The sequence below is a fragment of the Giraffa tippelskirchi genome, chromosome 6 (genome assembly GCF_054371585.1).
Source record: "Giraffa tippelskirchi isolate mGirTip1 chromosome 6, T2T-mGirTip1v1.2.pri, whole genome shotgun sequence".
NCBI classification, from domain to species: Eukaryota; Metazoa; Chordata; class Mammalia; order Artiodactyla; family Giraffidae; genus Giraffa; species Giraffa tippelskirchi.
Window position 1 is genome coordinate 72040413 of NC_137280.1, and position 18224 is coordinate 72058636.

Consider the following 18224-nt stretch of genomic DNA (forward strand, 5'->3'; position numbering starts at 1 on the left):
TTGCTATGCCTTTTGCTATTTAGGGGACCCTGACACATTATACAGCCTCTCTGGACTCCTGCTTTTCCTTATCTCTAAACTAGGCATAGTAAAATACTCATCCACTAAATTCCATGCAGGGAATGAGATACAGTCTGCAGTGCTTTCAGCATAATTCTAGCAAAATATAAGCACATAATATGTTTTATCCTTTTTTTTTTTTTGTAGATTACTGTTGCATTTTCAGGGAAACTGTTCTGAATTCTCACTTGGGAGAAGTGCCTACTGTCGACTGGCTCATCACGACCCACTCCAGTTCTCTGTGCTACATCATCTGGCTATCCACACAGCTTCATCCCAGCAGGCTGCAATTTGCAGGGAGACAAGTAGGGTTTGTGTAACTGTCATGGGAGGTCATGGAGAGGAAGTGGCTGCCAGTTGAGCTTAACTCAGGCAATTGGAGGCTCCCCACCTGCTCCCTGGCCTTGGAACGTATGCTTTGCCCCCTCTTCCCACAGAGAGGGCAGTTTCAAGGACACAGCATTGAGGGCAATGTGTTGTAAGACCACCTGGACAGTGCACCTGACTAACCCCCGTCAAGGCTTCTCTATAAGATGAAGATGCTGGTGGGTGGGTGCATAGATCTTTTCATCTTTTGGCCCCAAATAAGACTCATCTATAAGTTCTTTGCTTATTCCACCTGCCACCTACTCATCTGGAGTGGTTGCCTCTTTATTCCTTCTCTCCCTGGTCTTTATGTTTGGGATCCAGTCTGTGAACCCACAGTATCCCAGGTGGATTAGTGCATTCTGTTCTGATTACTTGACTTTGGGAATAATTCAAAGTGGCATTTTCAACCCTATCTTAAGCATCGGATATTTTCAAAGGTTTCCTAACCACTCACATATCTCACTGTAATCTTCCTATCCCCATGGCCAAGGCCCAGCAAATTTGACTTCTTCAGATAAGCCATTATGATTGCCCAAAGTTCTCTCTTTCTATTCTCAGCATCACTGAAAAAAAATCTGTGAATCTCCTCATGACAAAGCTGGGCAATTCCTCTGCAAGACTAGTTTCCAGGTCACATGTATACATATTGCTTTTCTTCTGTTCTAATATGAAATTGGTGAACATTGATTATGGAAATCTAGAACAAGGGAGATGATAGTTCTTCTCTTTATCAGTAAGCTCCTGCCTGGGCACGTAAATTCCATTTTAGGCTCCATAAGTCATATAGATCTGCAGGAGAAAACACAGCATCAACTAGTAAGAGTCTTGAAGTGACTTGAAATCATGTCATGCAGACAGAGACTGGACAACCAAGCAAAAATCATATTGGTATAATAACTGAACATTTCCCTATAAAAGTACAGGCAAACTTCTCATAATGCTCTGAAGAATCTTATATGCTAAATTAAAGTGATGCATAGTTTAGCAACTATTTTTTTTTTTTGATGATCTAAGTTGTACAAAAAGTGCAATGGACTGACATAGTGGTAACGACTTCTCCAACACTTGAGAAGTCCAAGTCCATGCTAAAGAACCATTGGGTGAGATTGCTGGGTGTGCAAAGCAACCATTTGATGTGGAGTTGTACTGGACACTCTTCAATATTAGCTCCAAATTTGGGAATCTATGGTTCAGTCTGAAAGCCACAAGAAGATAGTCTGTGTCCTCTAGTCTCATGATAGGGACTGGCACTCACTGTTTCCTCAGTAACGACACACAGAATGAGTGATTAGAACTCTGTTTCATCTCCACCTGACTAACCATCTGGAAGGTGCACTGATCTTACCTTTTGATTTGTTATTGTTTAGTCACTCAGTCGTGTCTGACTCTTTGTGACCCCACAGACTGTAGCCCACCAAGCTCCTCTGCCTATGGGAATTTCCAGGCAAAAATACCAGTGGGTTGCCATCTCCTACTCCAGGAGACCTTTCCAACCCAAGGATTGAACCTGCATCTCCTGTGTGGGCAGGCAGATTCTTTACTACTGAACCACTACAGATGCCCACCTGATGACTAATAAATACCAAAACAAAATTTTAGGAGCCTTCTGGGTAGTGAATTAGCTTTAAACAGCCAGAAAATTTGAACTAAGAACAATTCCTTATCCTAAATTTCCCATTCCATTTGTGAAGACACAAGCAGTAAATGTAATCACATAGTATTCACATTCATGTCATAAGTGTTTCTCACCGGTGCCTGTAACTATCTCAATTATCTGAAATGGTTTAACACCACAGTCAAAAGTAGACTAGTGACGGCAATAACAATAAAACTAAAAAGGGTCCTGGCTATGTTATGACTCTGTGGAACCATTACGTTCCTCTGTGTTCAAGTGAGGCAGATAACAAGAGGGCATTAAAATGGTAGCATCCTCAAACAACAGTATGGTTATTGCTTATTAATTATACCAAAGGAGCACAACTAATTAGTTTAATAGGTAGCATTATATATGCCAGCGACAGATCAGAGGAAGGCAGTGGGGTGGGTAAAATTCTTTAGTGGAGCAACTGACACGTCTATTAGCAGTTACTCAGCACCCCCAAGACAGATGGAAATAAAACTAAGACTCTGAGAGAGACCTTGATTTGCTGCCCTTTTGTTTTGAATGTGGATTGCAATTTGCACATCACAACAATCATTTTCACAGGGATTATTTCTTCCCCCTCAGAAAACAATGAGAAACACTTCAAGCTTTTTTGCTGTTGTTCTCAGCTCTCTTCTCCCAATGAGAATAAAGGGAAAGAGGAAGTGAAGGGCAGGAGAGAAGTGTCTGGAAGCCTGTCAGGTGCAGTTATCATAAAACAGAATTTATGGATCAAAAGGTAAGCATACTTTGAGGGAAAAGAAATGCTGCCACATTGTTTTCCAGAAGCACTTTTGAAGTCTGTATTTTTATCTTCTTGTTGAACATATTTCCTGAGAAAAGAGATTAAATTAACTTTTTTCATTTTCTTTAAATCTCCCCTCTAATGGGTTGAAGATGGTATCTGGTAATTGTTTTAATCTGTATATCCTTGATTTTTAGTGCCTTTTTAATTATGTCAAGTGTCTGCCATTTATATTTTTATGAATTATCTGCTCTTATTTTTGGCAATTATTTTCTAAAGTTTTTGTTTCCATTAATGGAAAAGCTATTTATTTATTCTGGGTATTAGTCAATAAACACCCAGCAAGCTGACCCAAATGTAGGGATATCAGACAAGGATGTTAAACCTTTGATAATGAACATGTTCAAGGATATAAGTCAAAAGTGATTATGACGGTTAAACAATTCAGATCAGTTCAGTTCAGTTCAGTCGTTCAGTCGTGTCCGACTCTCTGCGACCCCATGAATTGCAGCACGCCAGGCCTCTCTGTCCATCACCAACTCCCGGAGTCTACCCAAACCCATGTCCATCGAGTCGGTGATGCCATCCAACCATCTCATCCTCTGTCGTCCCCCTCTCCTCCCGCCCCCAATCCTACCCAGGATTAGGGTATTTTCCAATGAGTCAACTGTTCGCATGAGGTGGACAAAGTATTGGAGTTTCAGCTTCAACATCAGACCTTCCAATGAACACCCAGGATTGATCTCTTTTAGGATTGATTGGATCTCCTTGCAGTCCAAGGGACTCTCAAGAGTCTTCTCCAACACCACAGTTCAAAAGCATCAATTCTGCAGCGCTCAGCTTTCTTCACAGTCCAACTCTCACATCCATACATGACCACTGGAAAAACCATAGCCTTGACTAGACAGACTTTTGTGGGCAAAGTAATGTCTCTGCTTTTAAATATGCTATCTAGGTTGGCCATAACCTTCCTTCCAAGGAGTAAGCATCTTTTAATTTCATGGCTGCAGTCACCACCAGCAGTGATTTTGGAGCCCAGAAAAATAAAGTCTGACACTGTTTCCACTGTTTCCCCATCTATTTCCCATGGAGTGATGGGACCAGATGCCATGATCTTAGTTTTCTGAACGTTGAGCTTTAAGCCAACTTTTTCACTCCCCTCCTTCACCTTCATCAAGAGGCTCTTTAGTTCTTCTTCACTCTCTGCCATAAGAGTGGTGTCATCTGCATATCTGAGGTTATTGATATTTCTCCCGGCAATCTTGATTCCAGCTTGTGTTTCTTCCAGCCCAGCGTTTCTCATGATGTACTCTGCATAGAAGTTAAATAAGCAAGGTGACAATATACAGCCTTGACGTACTCCTTTTCTTATTTGGAACCAGTCTGTTGTTCCATGTCCAGTTCTAACTGTTGCTTCCTGACCTGCATACAGGTTTCTCAAGAGACAGGTCATATGGTCTGGTATTCCCATCTCTTTCAGAATTTTCCACAGTTTATTGTGATCCACACAGTCAAGGGCTTTGGCATAGTCAATAAAGCAGAAATAGATGTTTTTCTGGAACTCTCTTGCTTTTTCGATGATCCAGCGGGTATTGGCAATTTGATCTCTGGTTCCCCTGCCTTTTCTAAAACCAGCTTGAACATCAGAGGTTTGTGACATTGTACAGGAGACAGGGATCAAGAAAATCCCCATGGAAAAGAAATGCAAAAAAGCAAAATGGCTGTCTGAGGAGGTCTTACAGATAGCTGGGAAGAGAAGAGAAGCGAAAAGCAAAGAAGAAAAGGAAAGATATTCCCATCTGAATACAGAGTTCCAAAGAATAGCAAGGAGTGATAAGAAAGCCTTCCTCAGTGATCAGTGCAAAGAAATAGAGGAAAACAACAGATTGGGAAAGACTAGAGATCTCTTCAAGAAAATTAGAGATACCAAAGGAATATTTCATGCAAAGATAGGCTCGATAAAGGACAGAAATGATATGGACCTAACAGAAGCAGAAGATATTAAGAAGAGGTGGCAAGAATACACAGAAGAACTGTACAAAAAAGTTCTTCATGACCCAGACAATCACGATGGTATGATCACTCACCTATGCCAGACATCCTGGAATGTGAAGTCAAGTGGGCCTTAGAAAGCATCACTACGAACAAAGCTAGTGGAGGTGATGGAATTCCAGTGGAGCTATTTCAAATCCTCAAAGGTGATGGTGTGAAAGTGCTGCATTCGATATGCCAGCAAATTTGGAAAACTCAGCAGTGGCCACAGGACTGGAAAAGGTCAGTTTTTGTTCCAATCCCAAAGAAAGGTTAAAGAATTAGGAAACATCAAATCCAATGGAAAGTATTAAGAAGAGGCAAATTAATGGAACCATTAAATACAATATCTGAACTTCACTTCATTGGATCAACAGCTGGTTGGTGACAGCATGGGGAAAAAAAAGACAGTGAATTTAAAGAAATACAGTAGAAATTATACAATATAAAGGCCGAAATAAAGATGAATAAGCACATATATGTTATACCCATATCTATACGTAATAAATAGATGGGGGTTCCCAGGTGGCTCAGTGGTAAAGAATCTGCCTGCCAATGCAGGAGTAATGGTTTTAATCCCTGGATTGGGAAGAAACCCTGGAGGAGGAAATGGCAATCTACTCCAGGATTCTCGCCTGGAAAATCCCAAGGACAGTGGAGCCTGGCAGGCTATAGTCCATGAGCGGTGGCTGCGCTTTGTTGGGGCAGCCATGAATAGAGACCTCGCGTCCAAGGTAAGAGAAACCCAGGTAAAACGGAGGGCACTGAGAGAGGGGATCATGGGGCAGACAGGCTGAAACTACAGTCACAGACAACTAGCCAATCTGATGACATGGACCACAGCCTTGTCTAACTCATTGAAACTAAGCCATGCCATATGGGGCCACCCAAGACGGACGGGTCATGGTGGAGAGGTCTCACAGAATGCGGTCCACTGGAGATGGGAATGGCAAACCACTTTAGTATTCTTGCCTTGAGAACCCCATGAACAGTACGAAAAGGCAAAAAGATAAGACACTGAAAGATGAACTCCCCAGGTCAGTAAGTGCCCAATATGCTACTGGAGAGTAGTGGAGAAATAACTACAGAAAGAATGATGGGATGGAGCCAAAACAAAAACAACACCCAGTTGTGAAGGGACTGGTAATAGAAGTAAGGTTAGATGCTGTAAAGAGAAATATTGCATAGGAACTTGAAATGTTAGGTCCATGAACCAGGGCAAATTGGAAATGGTCAAACATGAGATGACAAGAGGAAACATCGACATTCTAGGAATCAGTGAACTAAGATGGACTGGAATAGGTGAATTTAACTCAGATGACCATTATATCTACTACTGTGGGCAGGAATCCCTTAGAAGAAATGGAGTAGCCATCATGGTCAACAAGAGTCTGAAATGTAGTACTTGGATGCAATCTCAAAAGCAACAGAATGATCTCTGTTCATTTCCAAGGCAAACCATTCAATATCACAGTAATCCAAGTCTATGCCCCGACCAAGAACACAGAAGAAGCTGAAGTTGAACAGTTCTATGAAGACCTACAAGACCGTCTAGAACTAACACCCAAAAAAGATGTCCTTTTCATTATAGGGGACTGGAATGCAAAGTAGGAAGTCACCTGGCGTAACAGGCAACTTTGGCCTTGGAGTACAGAATGAAGCAGGGCAAAGGCTAATAGAGTTTTGCCAAGAGAACGCACTGGTCATAGCAAACACCCTCTTCCAACAACACAAGAGAAGACTCTACACATGGACATCACCAGATGGTCAACACCGAAATCAGATTGATTACATTCTTTGCAGCCAAAGATGGAGAAGCTCTATAGAGTCAGCAAAAACAAGACCAGGAGCAGACTGTGGCTCAGATCATGAAATGCTTATTGCCAAATTCAGACAGAAATTGAAGAAAGTGGAGAAAACCACTAGACTATTCAGGTATGATCTAAATCAAATCCTTTATGATTATACAGTAGAAGTGAGAAATGGATTTAAAGGACCAGATCTGATAGACAGAATGCCTGATGAACTATGGATGGAGGTTCGTGACATTGTACAGGAGACAGGAATCAAGACCATCCTCAAGGAAAAGAAATGCAAAAAAGCAAAATGGCTGTCTGAGGAGGCCTTACAAATAGCTATGAAAAGATGGGAAGCAAAAAGCAAAGGAGAAAAGGAAAGATATACCCATTTGAATGCAGAGTTCCAAAGAAAAGCAAGGAGAGATAAGAAAGCCTTCTTCAGCAATCAATGCAAAGAAATAAAGGAAAACAATAGAATGGAAAAGACTAGAGATCCATTCAAGAAAATTAGAGATACCAAGGGAACATTTCATGCAAAGATGGGCTCAATAAAGGACAGAAGTGGTATGGACCTAACAGAAGCAGAAGATATTAAGAAGAGGTGGCAAGAATGCACAGAAGAATTGTACAAAAAAGTTCTTCACGACCCAGACAATCACGATGGTGTGATCACTCACCTATGCCAGACATCCTGGAATGTGAAGTCAAGTGGTCCTTAGGAAGCATCACTACGAACAAAGCTAGTGGAGGTGATGGAGTTCCCGTTGAGATATTTCAAAACCGGAAAGATGGACGCTGTGAAAGTGCTGCACTCAATATACCAGCATATCTGGAAAACTCAGCAGTGGCCACAGGCCTGGAAAAGGTCAGTTTTCATTCCAATCCCAAAGAAAGGCAGTGCCAAAGAGTGTTCAAACTACCGCACAATTGCACTCATCTCACATGCTAGTAAAGTAATGCTTAAAATTCTCCAAGCCAGGCTTCAGCAATACGTGAACTATGAACTTCCAGGCGTTCAAGCTTGTTTTAGAAAAGGCAGAGGAACCAGAGATCAAATTGCCAACGTCTGCTGGATCATCGAAAAAGCAAGAGAGTTCCAGAAAAACATCTATTTCTGCTTTATTGACTATGCCAAAGTCTTTGACTGTGTGCATCACAATAAACTGTGGAAAATTCTGAAAGAGATGGGAATACCAGACCACCTGACCTGCCTCTTGAGAAACCTATATGTAAGTCAGGAAGCAACAATTAGAACTGGACATGGAACAACAAACTGGTTCCAAACAGGAAAAGGAGTACGTCAAGGCTGTATATTGTCACCTTGCTTATTTAACTTCTATGCAGAGTACATCATGAGAAACGCTGGGCTGGAAGAAACACAAGCTGGAATCAAGATTGCCGGGAGAAATATCAATAACCTCAGATATGCAGATGACACCACCCTTATGGCAGAGAGTGAAGAAGAACTAAAGAGCCTCTTGATGAAAGTGAAAGAGGAGAGTGAAAAAGTTGGCTTAAAGCTCAACGTTCAGAAAACTAAGATCATGGCATCTGGTCCCATCACTCCATGGGAAATAGATGGGGAAACAGTGTCAGACTTAATTTTTTTGGGCTCCAAAATCACTGCTGATTGTGATTGCAGCCATGAAATTAAAAGACGCTTACTCCTTGGAAGGAAGGTTATGACCAACCTAGATAGCATATTTAAAAGCAGAGACGTTATTTTGCCCACAAAAGTCCGTCTAGTCAAGGCTATGGTTTTTCCAGTGGTCATGTATGGATGTGAGAGTTGGACGGTGAAGAAAGCTGAGCACCGAAGAATTGATGCTTTTGAACTGTGGTGTTGGGGAAGACCCTTGAGAGTCCCTTAGACTGCAAGAAGATCCAACCAGCCCATCCTAAAGGAGATCATTCCTGGGTGTTCAGTGGAAGGTCTGATGTTGAAGCTGAAACTCCAATACTTTGGCCACCTCATGCAAAGAGTTGACTCATTGGAAAAGACCCTAATGCTGAGAAGGATTGGGGGCAGGAGGAGAAGGGGATGACAGAGGATGAGATGGTTGGATGACATCACTGACTCGATGGACATGGGTTTGGGTAAACTCTGGGAGTTGGTGATGCACAGGGAGGCCTGGCGTGCTGCGATTCATATGGTCACAAAGAGTCGGACACGGCTGGCAACTGAACTGAACTGAAATGATCTTTAATGAACAAAATTGATGTCTTGGTCTTTTTTTATTAAAACTTCCCAATGGCTTTCTTTTATACTTAGAATCAAATCTGAACTCCTTATAATGCCCACAAAATCCCAAATGATCTTGTCCTGACTACATTCTTGACATTAGTACTAAGCATCCTCTAAGCTCCCATGAAGATCTAGACTCTCTTACTTTCTTCCTGTTTCTGAAACACTCCAAGGTAATTCCTGTATCAGGGACATTATGATGGTTTTTCCTGTGCTTGGAGGTCTTTTCCTATGGCTCATCAAATGGCTATCTTTCTCGTTCAAATACCAACTCAAATTTTACCTCTACATAGATATTTTCTTTGTACAAAGCAGCACATAAAAACACACATACACTTGCACACTTATTTCCTTTTTAAAATGTAGTATGTCTTGACATTATTGTTTACATATATTGTCTCCTCCCTCTATGTGTATGATGAATGAGAACAGCAATGCTGTCTGACTTATTTACTTCTGTATTCACATTACTAAGAATGATCTTGGGTACAGAGTAGACACTCGAGATATTTATAAAATGAATAAATAAATGAGAGGACAAATACAATATAAAGCTAGGCTAGCTTCAACTCACCATCTGCTCTTATTAGTTTATAGACAGAAATGGGAGATGGCAGTAAGGTGGTTAATATTTATGAGTTAAATTCTGAGAAATATAGGGTATTTGTGTAGTTCAGTTACAGGGATGTCGCTACTTTCTTTATTGAGCATAAAGAAATACACACTATTTCTAAATTTACGTTACCCTTGGAGAACTGGGTAGGATACAGGTAAAATCAGGACTGATTAATTCTGATGGAAGAAGGGTGAAACAGTCATCAAAATATGAAGAAAAACAGTGACCTCTAAGAAGGGAAGACAGTGTCTCACTAAGTGACCTTGAGAATATCTTCCAATATTTTTTCCATCTGTAAATGGATTGTATTAAATCCTATTTAAAGTCCTTTGTAGAATTCACTTTCTATGCATTATGATTGAGTGTGTCAGGGAGAAATTCAGGGAGAAGGCACGTGGGTATCTGAATCCAAAGTAAACTCTGGGAACAGGTAGTACCTACTTCTTTATCTTTATACATCTATATCTGGATTTATTTCTAAATCTATATCTTCAGTTATTTATTGGGTACCTCAAATAAGAACTATGGATTTGGTTGTTATCTGTGTATCCTTAAGCAAGTCATCTCCATTCTCTTGGCCTTAGTTGCTTCATTTATAAAGTTTCAGTTCAGTTGCTTAGTGATGGCCAACTCTTTGCGACCCCATGGACTGCAGCACGTCAGGCTTCCCTGTCCATCACCAGCTTCCAGAGCTTACTCAAACTCATGTCCATTGAGTTGGTAATGCCATCCAATCATCTCATCCTCTGTTGTCCCCTTCTTCTCCTGCCTTCAATCTTTCCCAGCATCAGAGTCTTTTCCAGTGACTCAGTTCTTCACATCAGGTGGCCAAAGTATTGGAGCTTCAGCATCAGTCCTTCCAATGAATATTCAGGACTGATTTTCTTTAGGATTGACTGATTGAATCTCCTTGCAGTCTAAGGGACTGTCAAGAGTCTTCTCCAATACCACAGTTCAAACGCATCAATTCTTTGGCATTCAGCTTTCTTAATGGTCCAACCCTCACATCCATACATGACTACTGGAAAAACCATAACTTTGACTAGATGGACTTTTGTTAGCAAAATAATGTCTCTGCTTTTTAATATGCTGTCTAGGTGGGTCATAACTTTGCTTCCAAGGAACAAGTGTCTTTTAATTTAATGGCAGCAGTCACCATCTTCAGTGATTTTGGACCTCAAAAAGAATAAATTCTCTCACTGCTTCCATTGTTTCCTTGTCTATTTGCCATGAAGTGATGGGATCAGATGCCATGATCTTAGTTTTTTGAATGTTGAGTTTTAAGCCAGCTTTTTCAGTCTCCTCTTTCACTTGCATCAAGAGGCTCTTTTGTTCCTCTTAGCTTTCTGCCATAATGGTGATGTACATGTATAGCTTATCCCAATCATTAACTCTTGAGTCAGCATCTTCAAAAGATAACGACTCAGGGGTTTGTACACTGTTAAAATAGCAGAACTCGCATTTCATTGATCTCAACATTTTGAGTCTAACACATTTGAAAAATCCCCATGTTACCTCCACAACATACTGAACTTAACATAGCTTGAAAATCACGTTTCCTAACTTGACTATTTAATTGTTGTCCGTTTTTTTTTAAATGTATCACATAATGGAAGGAAAAGCCATTATGAAACCAACTTGACAATCTATGTTGTAAAGCTGACTCATATACAATGACAATTACAATATATATGAATCTGGACAAATTTGTCTAGGCTCTTCTCAAACACTTTTTACACAGAGATGCTCACTTAGTGAGATAGTCAAACCAGTTCATAGGTAGCTTTGGACATTAGAGAGTTCAATTACATTGGCCTAACAACTATTCTCCAACAGTATCTTTCATGTTTGCTTTCCAGTACTCTGGAGTCTCCAAAAATAACAAGAAAATAATAATTTTAAAAATCAACTCATATGCATTCAGCGTGTTTCACTTTTTAAATCACAAAATATCTATTTTGATCTTCACCTGAAACTGAGAAACATATTATTAGTATCTCCAATGCATAGAGATCCAGAGAGATTGTGTAGCTTCCCCAAGGTCATATTTTAGAATAAAGACAAAGCCATTACCTGAATAGCTTTTTCTAAATTCTAGTTAAATATTTTTTCTACTTCTCTATAGCAGTCTTGCCAATATTTGAAAATAATTAACATTCCAACTATCTTCTCTGTTTCAAACTAAAATCCCTAGGTTTATGTTTCAAGGTAATCCAGTTCACGTAAGCCATGCCCCAAGCAAATGACTGGTTTCTATTCTTTCTCCTTCCTTCGTGCTCTATGTTAGGTTTGGTTGTTGTTGTTCAGTTGCTAAATCACGTCCAACTCTTTGTGACCCCAGGGACTGCAGCATGCCAGGCTCTTCTGTCCTTCACTATCTCCTGGAATTTGCTCAAATTCACAACCATTGTCAATGATGCCATCTAACCATCTCCTCCTCTGTCGTCCCCTTCTCCTTTTGCCTTCAATCTTTCCCAGCATCAGGGTCTTTTCCAGTGAGTTGACTCTTCGCATCAGGTGACCTAAGTGTTGGAGCTTCAGCTTCAGCATCAGTACTTCCAATGAATAGTCGGGGTTGATTTCCTTCAGGATTAACTGGTTTGATCTCCTTGCTGTCCAAGGGACTCTCAAGAGTCTTCTCCAGCATCACAGTTCAAAAACATCAATTCTTTGTTTCTCAGCTTTCTTAATGGCTTGGAGCTACTTGCTAAGTGTAAATCTTAGGAAAGTGATCATGGTGGTAAGGAGAGTGGGAATTCTCACCTAAGGAATTATGTAAGATCTCAGGTATTTCATCTATAAGAAAGAGAATGAAATTTGCCTGTAAGTATTTGAACAATTTTAGACAAATCTATACATTTCTTCTCACTCTAGATGCAAGATTATAATGGCAAATGTATGTTAGAGGGAAACTAATTTCAGTCCATTTTACCTTGCCTGGATCAAGTCTAATATTTCACTGTATCTTGAATCCTTTCAAAGAGTGAACCAATGAGTTAATGAGGATGATCTTTCAAAAGTCACAGCTTTCCAAAGTGAAAGATAGGCTGCTTTACAGGCATGAGCTTAACATCTACCTCTCAAACCCTTACATTAAGTAGTTTTCATGACCCACATATCCATCCATTCCTCTGCACCCCTGATGCCCGTTTTGTTTTAAACTACCATTATGTTCCCAGTGGTCTTGAAGTAAATCATTTAGGAACACTTTCAACTATAAATTAGCAGAATACTAGGCTGAAAGTGCATGTTGTGAAATTTTGGAGTTCAATTGAAAAGTCAATGCCACAAAATTTAAAGCTGGAAATGCCAATGATATAACATAAAAACTTGATAGCACTAAAAGAAGTTGAGTTACTATACTCCAGCAAAAATGATATAGAGGCGATTTTCACAGTGAGAGGAAGACGACCCAGGTCAGCATTTCTTGAAATGTGATCTGATCATCATCATCATTTTGGCACATTGTATGAAATCTATCAAATTATCCATCATGATTATGTTGTTAAAAAGACTACAATTACCAAATAGCTGCGGACCAAAAACTTAAGTAGGGAGACTGGTTACAAATATTTTTCACTGGTATAGGTGAGAGAGAAGGGTTCTCCAAAAATATGGACATCAGTACACCATCAGATGTACATCTACAGCTTAGCATTTTGGGGATATATCAATATAAGAAAGTCACCCAACATGATTCAGCATCACTCTTACCGTCAAAGATAAACTTATCCTTACCTATTTTTTCTGGGTATTGGGAAGATGAACCATCTGTTTGTGAAGGTCTTTAACTATCAAGCATATTCCTTATTTTTTTTCTTCATACAATCCTCTCCATCTGGAGCAGTGACATCATTCCATCAGGAATCAAAACATGACTTCCAAAACTCTCACCAACAACTTGACACCAAATCATTTGCACTACATTTTAGACACGTGTCAGCCATTTAGGTAAATCTTCTCTAAATTCACTTTCACTTAATTGTATTGATGAATGTGAAGGCTAATTTCTTGGAATTGACTTCTATTGATTTGTGTCCAGTTGAATTCCATCAAGCCCCAGTGATTTGCATTGAACAAATTAAATTGCACAGGCTAACTGGGTTGAAGGCATTTTCACTGAGGTAGAGCACGTTCATGGGGATGAGCCCACTGTGACGTGGCTTTATATGGCTCCTAGGGTGACAGTTATTGGAAAATTATTAGGACACAACAAATGTTTCAACTACTAAGAACACATGTTATAGAAGATGAGCCACATAGGTCTTGTCATTACATGGAACTCTTTGGCTCTATAACCTGTAAATAGCTCAAGATTGGTTCTACATGCTGCTCTTCTGGTGGAGTTCGACCTTAGTTGTAATAAATGAAGAATGTCAGCCAAAAAAAAAGAAGTAGTAAAAAAGGGAGCTGACACTTATTTAGCCCTGGATGTCTCTTTGGTACCCTTGTTTTTGAACCTTAATAATCAAAATTAACCTATAAAGTTATGTGTGCATTGGGTACATTTTATTTAATATTTCAGATTTCATCAGCAATGTTGTGCATGCTGTGCTTAGTTGCTCAGTTATGTTTGACTCTTTGTGACCCCACAGGCTGTAGCCATGGGGATTCTCCAGGCAAGAATACTGGAGTGGGTTGCCATGCCCTCCTCCAGGGGATCTTCCCAACCCAGGAAGATTCTTTACAATCTGAGTTACCAGGGAAGCCCAGTAGGAATTTGTACACAAGGTGCAGGCTGCTAAACCCCACCTCAGAGCCAGGTCAGTCTTACTTACCTCCCGGGGGCTTCTTTGTTGACTCTACAGTAATGAGTATTACAAGAACCCACTAGCAGCCTCTGCGTGTGCAGACTTGAAATGCAGGATAGTTAACAGCCCAAAGAGTGAAACTTGAAATGAGGATGAATGGGAGTGGTTATGAACCAAATGTTTGCGTCTCCCCCAAAGTCTATTTATTGAAATCCTAACACCCAATGTGGTAGTATTTGAGGATGAGACCTTGGATATAATTAGTTTAGATAAGTTCATCCATCCCAAAGGAAATCAGTCGTGAATATTCATTGGAAGGACTGATGCTGAAGCTGAAACTCCAATGCTTTGGCCACCTGATGTGAAGAGCTGACTCATTGGAAAAGACCCTGATGCTAGAGAAGATTGAAGACAGGAGGAGAAGGGGATGAGAGAGGATGAGATGGTTGGATAGCATCACGGACATCATGTACATGAGTTTGAGTAGGCTCCAGGAGTTGGTGATGGACAGGGAAGCCCGGCGTGCTGCAGTCCGTGGGATCACAAAGAGTTGGACACAACTGAGTGACTGAACTGACTGAAGTTCATGAAACTGAGACATTTGTGGTGAGATTAGCACCCTTTTATAAAGAGACAAAAGATGTCCTTCTCTCTACCACGTGCGGACACTGCAAGAAGAAAGCCATCTGCAGGCCAGGAAGAGGGACCCTTCCAGGAACCGCATAAGTGGGCACCTTGATCTTGGGCTTCTCAGTTTCCAGCACTGTGAGAAATAAATGCCTACTGCTTCAGTAACACAATTCATGGTATTCTGTGAGAGCATCCTGAGCAGACTAACACAGTAATGACTGAATAAATGCTTTCCCGTCTCTTCTATAGAAAGCAGGCTCTGCTGTGCCTTTCCAAAGACTCTAAAAGCACTTACACAGGATCGAAGAACTCAACTCCACAAGACATCTTTGCTTCAGGTTTTCCTCTTTCGGAGATTGGCTCCTAGACTTCACTTGGCTCCCCAGATAAAGTATACTTTGACCCTTTGTTTCAGAGTCTGCTTTCTGGGAAACCCAGGTCAAGTCAAGCCAGTTGTCTTAGATTTACTGATTAAGAAGTTGAAACTTATACAGGGATCATTTGACAAATATTTCTCAGCACAAAATCCATAAAACCTGAATTCAACTCAAGGTCTATGTCACTTAAATGCCTCTTGGGAGGAGGAGCCGACCAACATGACTCATTACTCATCCACATGGAAACACATAACCTCCAGTCTGATCTTGGAGTTCAGTCTGCACCTCTGACTTTGCTTTAAGCAGCTCTCCTAACTGATTGACTGATTTCTATCTATCTAACAAAGTCTCTAATCCAATCAGGAGAGTTTCAGAGCACATTTCAGAAGGTTTGCTCTTAGAATTAATCTCTGGTTCTCAACACACCAAATGATTTGTATATAAGGAATGAGATACAGTGACTTGGGTCCGTTGACTACTATGTGTCTTGTTCTCAGTTTTGTTGGTCCTTGTTTCTTCCTAGATTTCCCACCACTCATTGACTGAAGGATCACTGCCATCCCCTGACCTTGGTCACTGAGGTCTCAGCATGTTTTGTGCTCTAGCAGGTCCCCTTTGTACTGGCAAAACTTTTCTAACTCAGATTAGTGCCTGACATGATACAGACATCTAATAACTGTGAGAAGTAAAGGAAGGGTTTGGGTAGGGAGGTCCAAAGCTGGGTAACAGAGAAAAGGTTCAGAGAAGATCCAACCTTACATGCCTTCCCATTCTTTAGTGGGAGCTGGTTTTAGAATAGTGGATCCTACCCTAAGACCTGTCCTGAAATTTTTGTAAGTGACAGCCACTGAAAAAGATAGAATTCTATTTACTCTGAAGCCCAAGACATACTTGCCTCTCATTATCTGTGACATGGACTCAGTGGTTTCAGGGCATCTTTTTCTGATGCTTGCAGTCTGAGTGCATTCATGGAGCATCTTGATAGCCCTTAATTGATGCTGTTAGAATAAGGGGCCCCTGGGTAAAGTTATTAGAAAGACAATAAAGCTTAAACTGCAGGGCATGACTTTTGAAGAGCCTTCACATTGCTGATGTTTTGTGAAATTTTACCAAGTTGATGTAATAAATGATTATGACTTTTCTTTATCACACATCCACCTAGTATTTTTGTACATATGACCTCATCAGATTCACAAAACAACCACGGGAGATTCCTAGAGTAGACATTTCAACCCCCAGACCAGGCCATGTGGAGTCCCCATAAAATTTTGTTTTCCTTTCTCTTAACACTTGATAGACTATAATCTATCAGTGTCCCTCTTCCATAGCAGATTGTAGGATCCTGGAAGATCGGTCTCATATGTTATTAACCTTTGTCATATCAGCTCCTGACTTGGTGCTGGTCACCTAGAAGACAATCCAAAACATTTCTTTGTCTGAACTTGATAGCTTTGCGAGACTTTATAGAGAACACTGTATAAGGTAGCATGGTTTCCTTCATGGCTGGTTAATGTTAATGTATGGCAAAAACCACTACAATATTGTAAAGTAATTAGCCTCCAATTAAAATAAGTTAATTAATTTAAAAAAAAGTGGTGATGGTAATTTTCTTTCTTTTCTTCTCAATTTTGCCCTTCCATCACTGAAAACAGAAGGTCACAGGAATCAAAGGACAGACAAAACAAAATATTTTGAAAAGCTTTTAAGAAACTGTGATCCAAACAGTTTGCCTAATGAGGACCTGGGACATCTGTGAGATTCTGGGTAATGAGCCCATCCTGCCTGGTAACGAAGGAGGCAGCCCATGTGCCAGCAGGTCAGAAACTCCTCCATATGTTCACATTTTCTAGGAGCATCTGGGCATCCCTACTTTGAATCCTAGAATGTCAGAATCAGAAAGGAGCTTGGAGAGCATCTGTTCCGGAACCGTATTTCATGTTTCAGAATTTTGGACCCAGCAAAGATTTGAGGATGTGCCCACAGCCATAGACTGCCTCTGAGTTGGGACCAGAAATCATCAGTCTATGGTTAACAGCCTCTTTCTGCCTAGTTTCACTTCCCAACCTTGTCACTATCCCTTCCCCATCCTCTTGCTAAAAGGATCAACATGAAATAACAAAAAGAAGCAAAACAGCACCAATGTTCCTACCTAAGTATAGCACTTAATACAAATTTTATGTGTGTGTGTGTATGTTCAATGCTCAGTTGTGTCTGACTCTTTGTGACCCCGTGGACTGTAGCCCACCAGGCTCCTCTGTTCATGGAATTCTCCAGGCAAGAATACTAGAGTGGGTAGCCATGCCCTTCTCCAGGGGATCTTCCCCACTGAGGGATCGAACCTGTGTCTCCTGCACTGCAGGAGGATTCCTTACCATCTGATCTACAAGGGAAGCCCAAAATTCTACACATTTTACTTCAAATTGTGGGAACATGGCTATTTCTAAACTTAAAATTCAAGTCAGATAATAATAAGATCACTAAGCTACCAGAAATTCGATTGGAACTTTGAAGTTTTCAACTAAGGGGCAGGACTAAGACTGAATCCCCAGACATGACCTGCTCTGTACCTTGTAACCCTGTTTTAGTTTCAGTTTGGTTTTGCTCTACCCATTATAGAAAGGTCAAGTTACCCTACAAATTCCTGAAAATCCCTCGGGAAGTGGCCAAAGGCAAACATTGATCACCTGGCTTCAAGGAGGCAAGTGAAAGTCGCTCAGTCGTGTACGACTATTTGTGACCCCATGGACTATACAGTCCATGGAATTCTCTAGGCCAGAATACTGGAGTGGGTAGCCTTTCCCTTCTCCAGGGGATTTTCCCAGCCCAGAGATTGAACCCAGGTCTTCCGCATTGCAGGGAGATTCTTTACCAGTTGAGCCACAAGGGAAGCCCAAGGAGGCAAGCTGTATAGTTTTGGGTAGAAAAGGGGTTATTTGGGTTGTTTTTTTTTTTTTTTTTA

General features: G+C 40.7%; 2 long non-coding RNA genes across 2 annotated transcripts; one reads left to right on the forward strand and one right to left on the reverse strand.

Annotated features, from left to right (window-relative positions):
• Positions 1-668: 668 nt before the first annotated feature.
• Positions 669-14090, reverse strand: LOC145509120 (uncharacterized). The gene is made up of 4 exons (XR_014055867.1): positions 13246-14090; positions 12271-12303; positions 2821-2904; positions 669-1218 (listed from the first exon to the last, which is right to left on the reverse strand). It is a non-coding gene; the product is annotated as an uncharacterized LOC145509120 (long non-coding RNA).
• A 110-nt stretch (positions 14091-14200) lies between these two features.
• LOC145509121 (uncharacterized) lies at positions 14201-17437 on the forward strand. Its single transcript, XR_014055868.1, has 3 exons — positions 14201-14270; positions 16918-17029; positions 17116-17437. It is a non-coding gene; the product is annotated as an uncharacterized LOC145509121 (long non-coding RNA).
• The last annotated feature ends 787 nt before the right edge of the window (positions 17438-18224 follow it).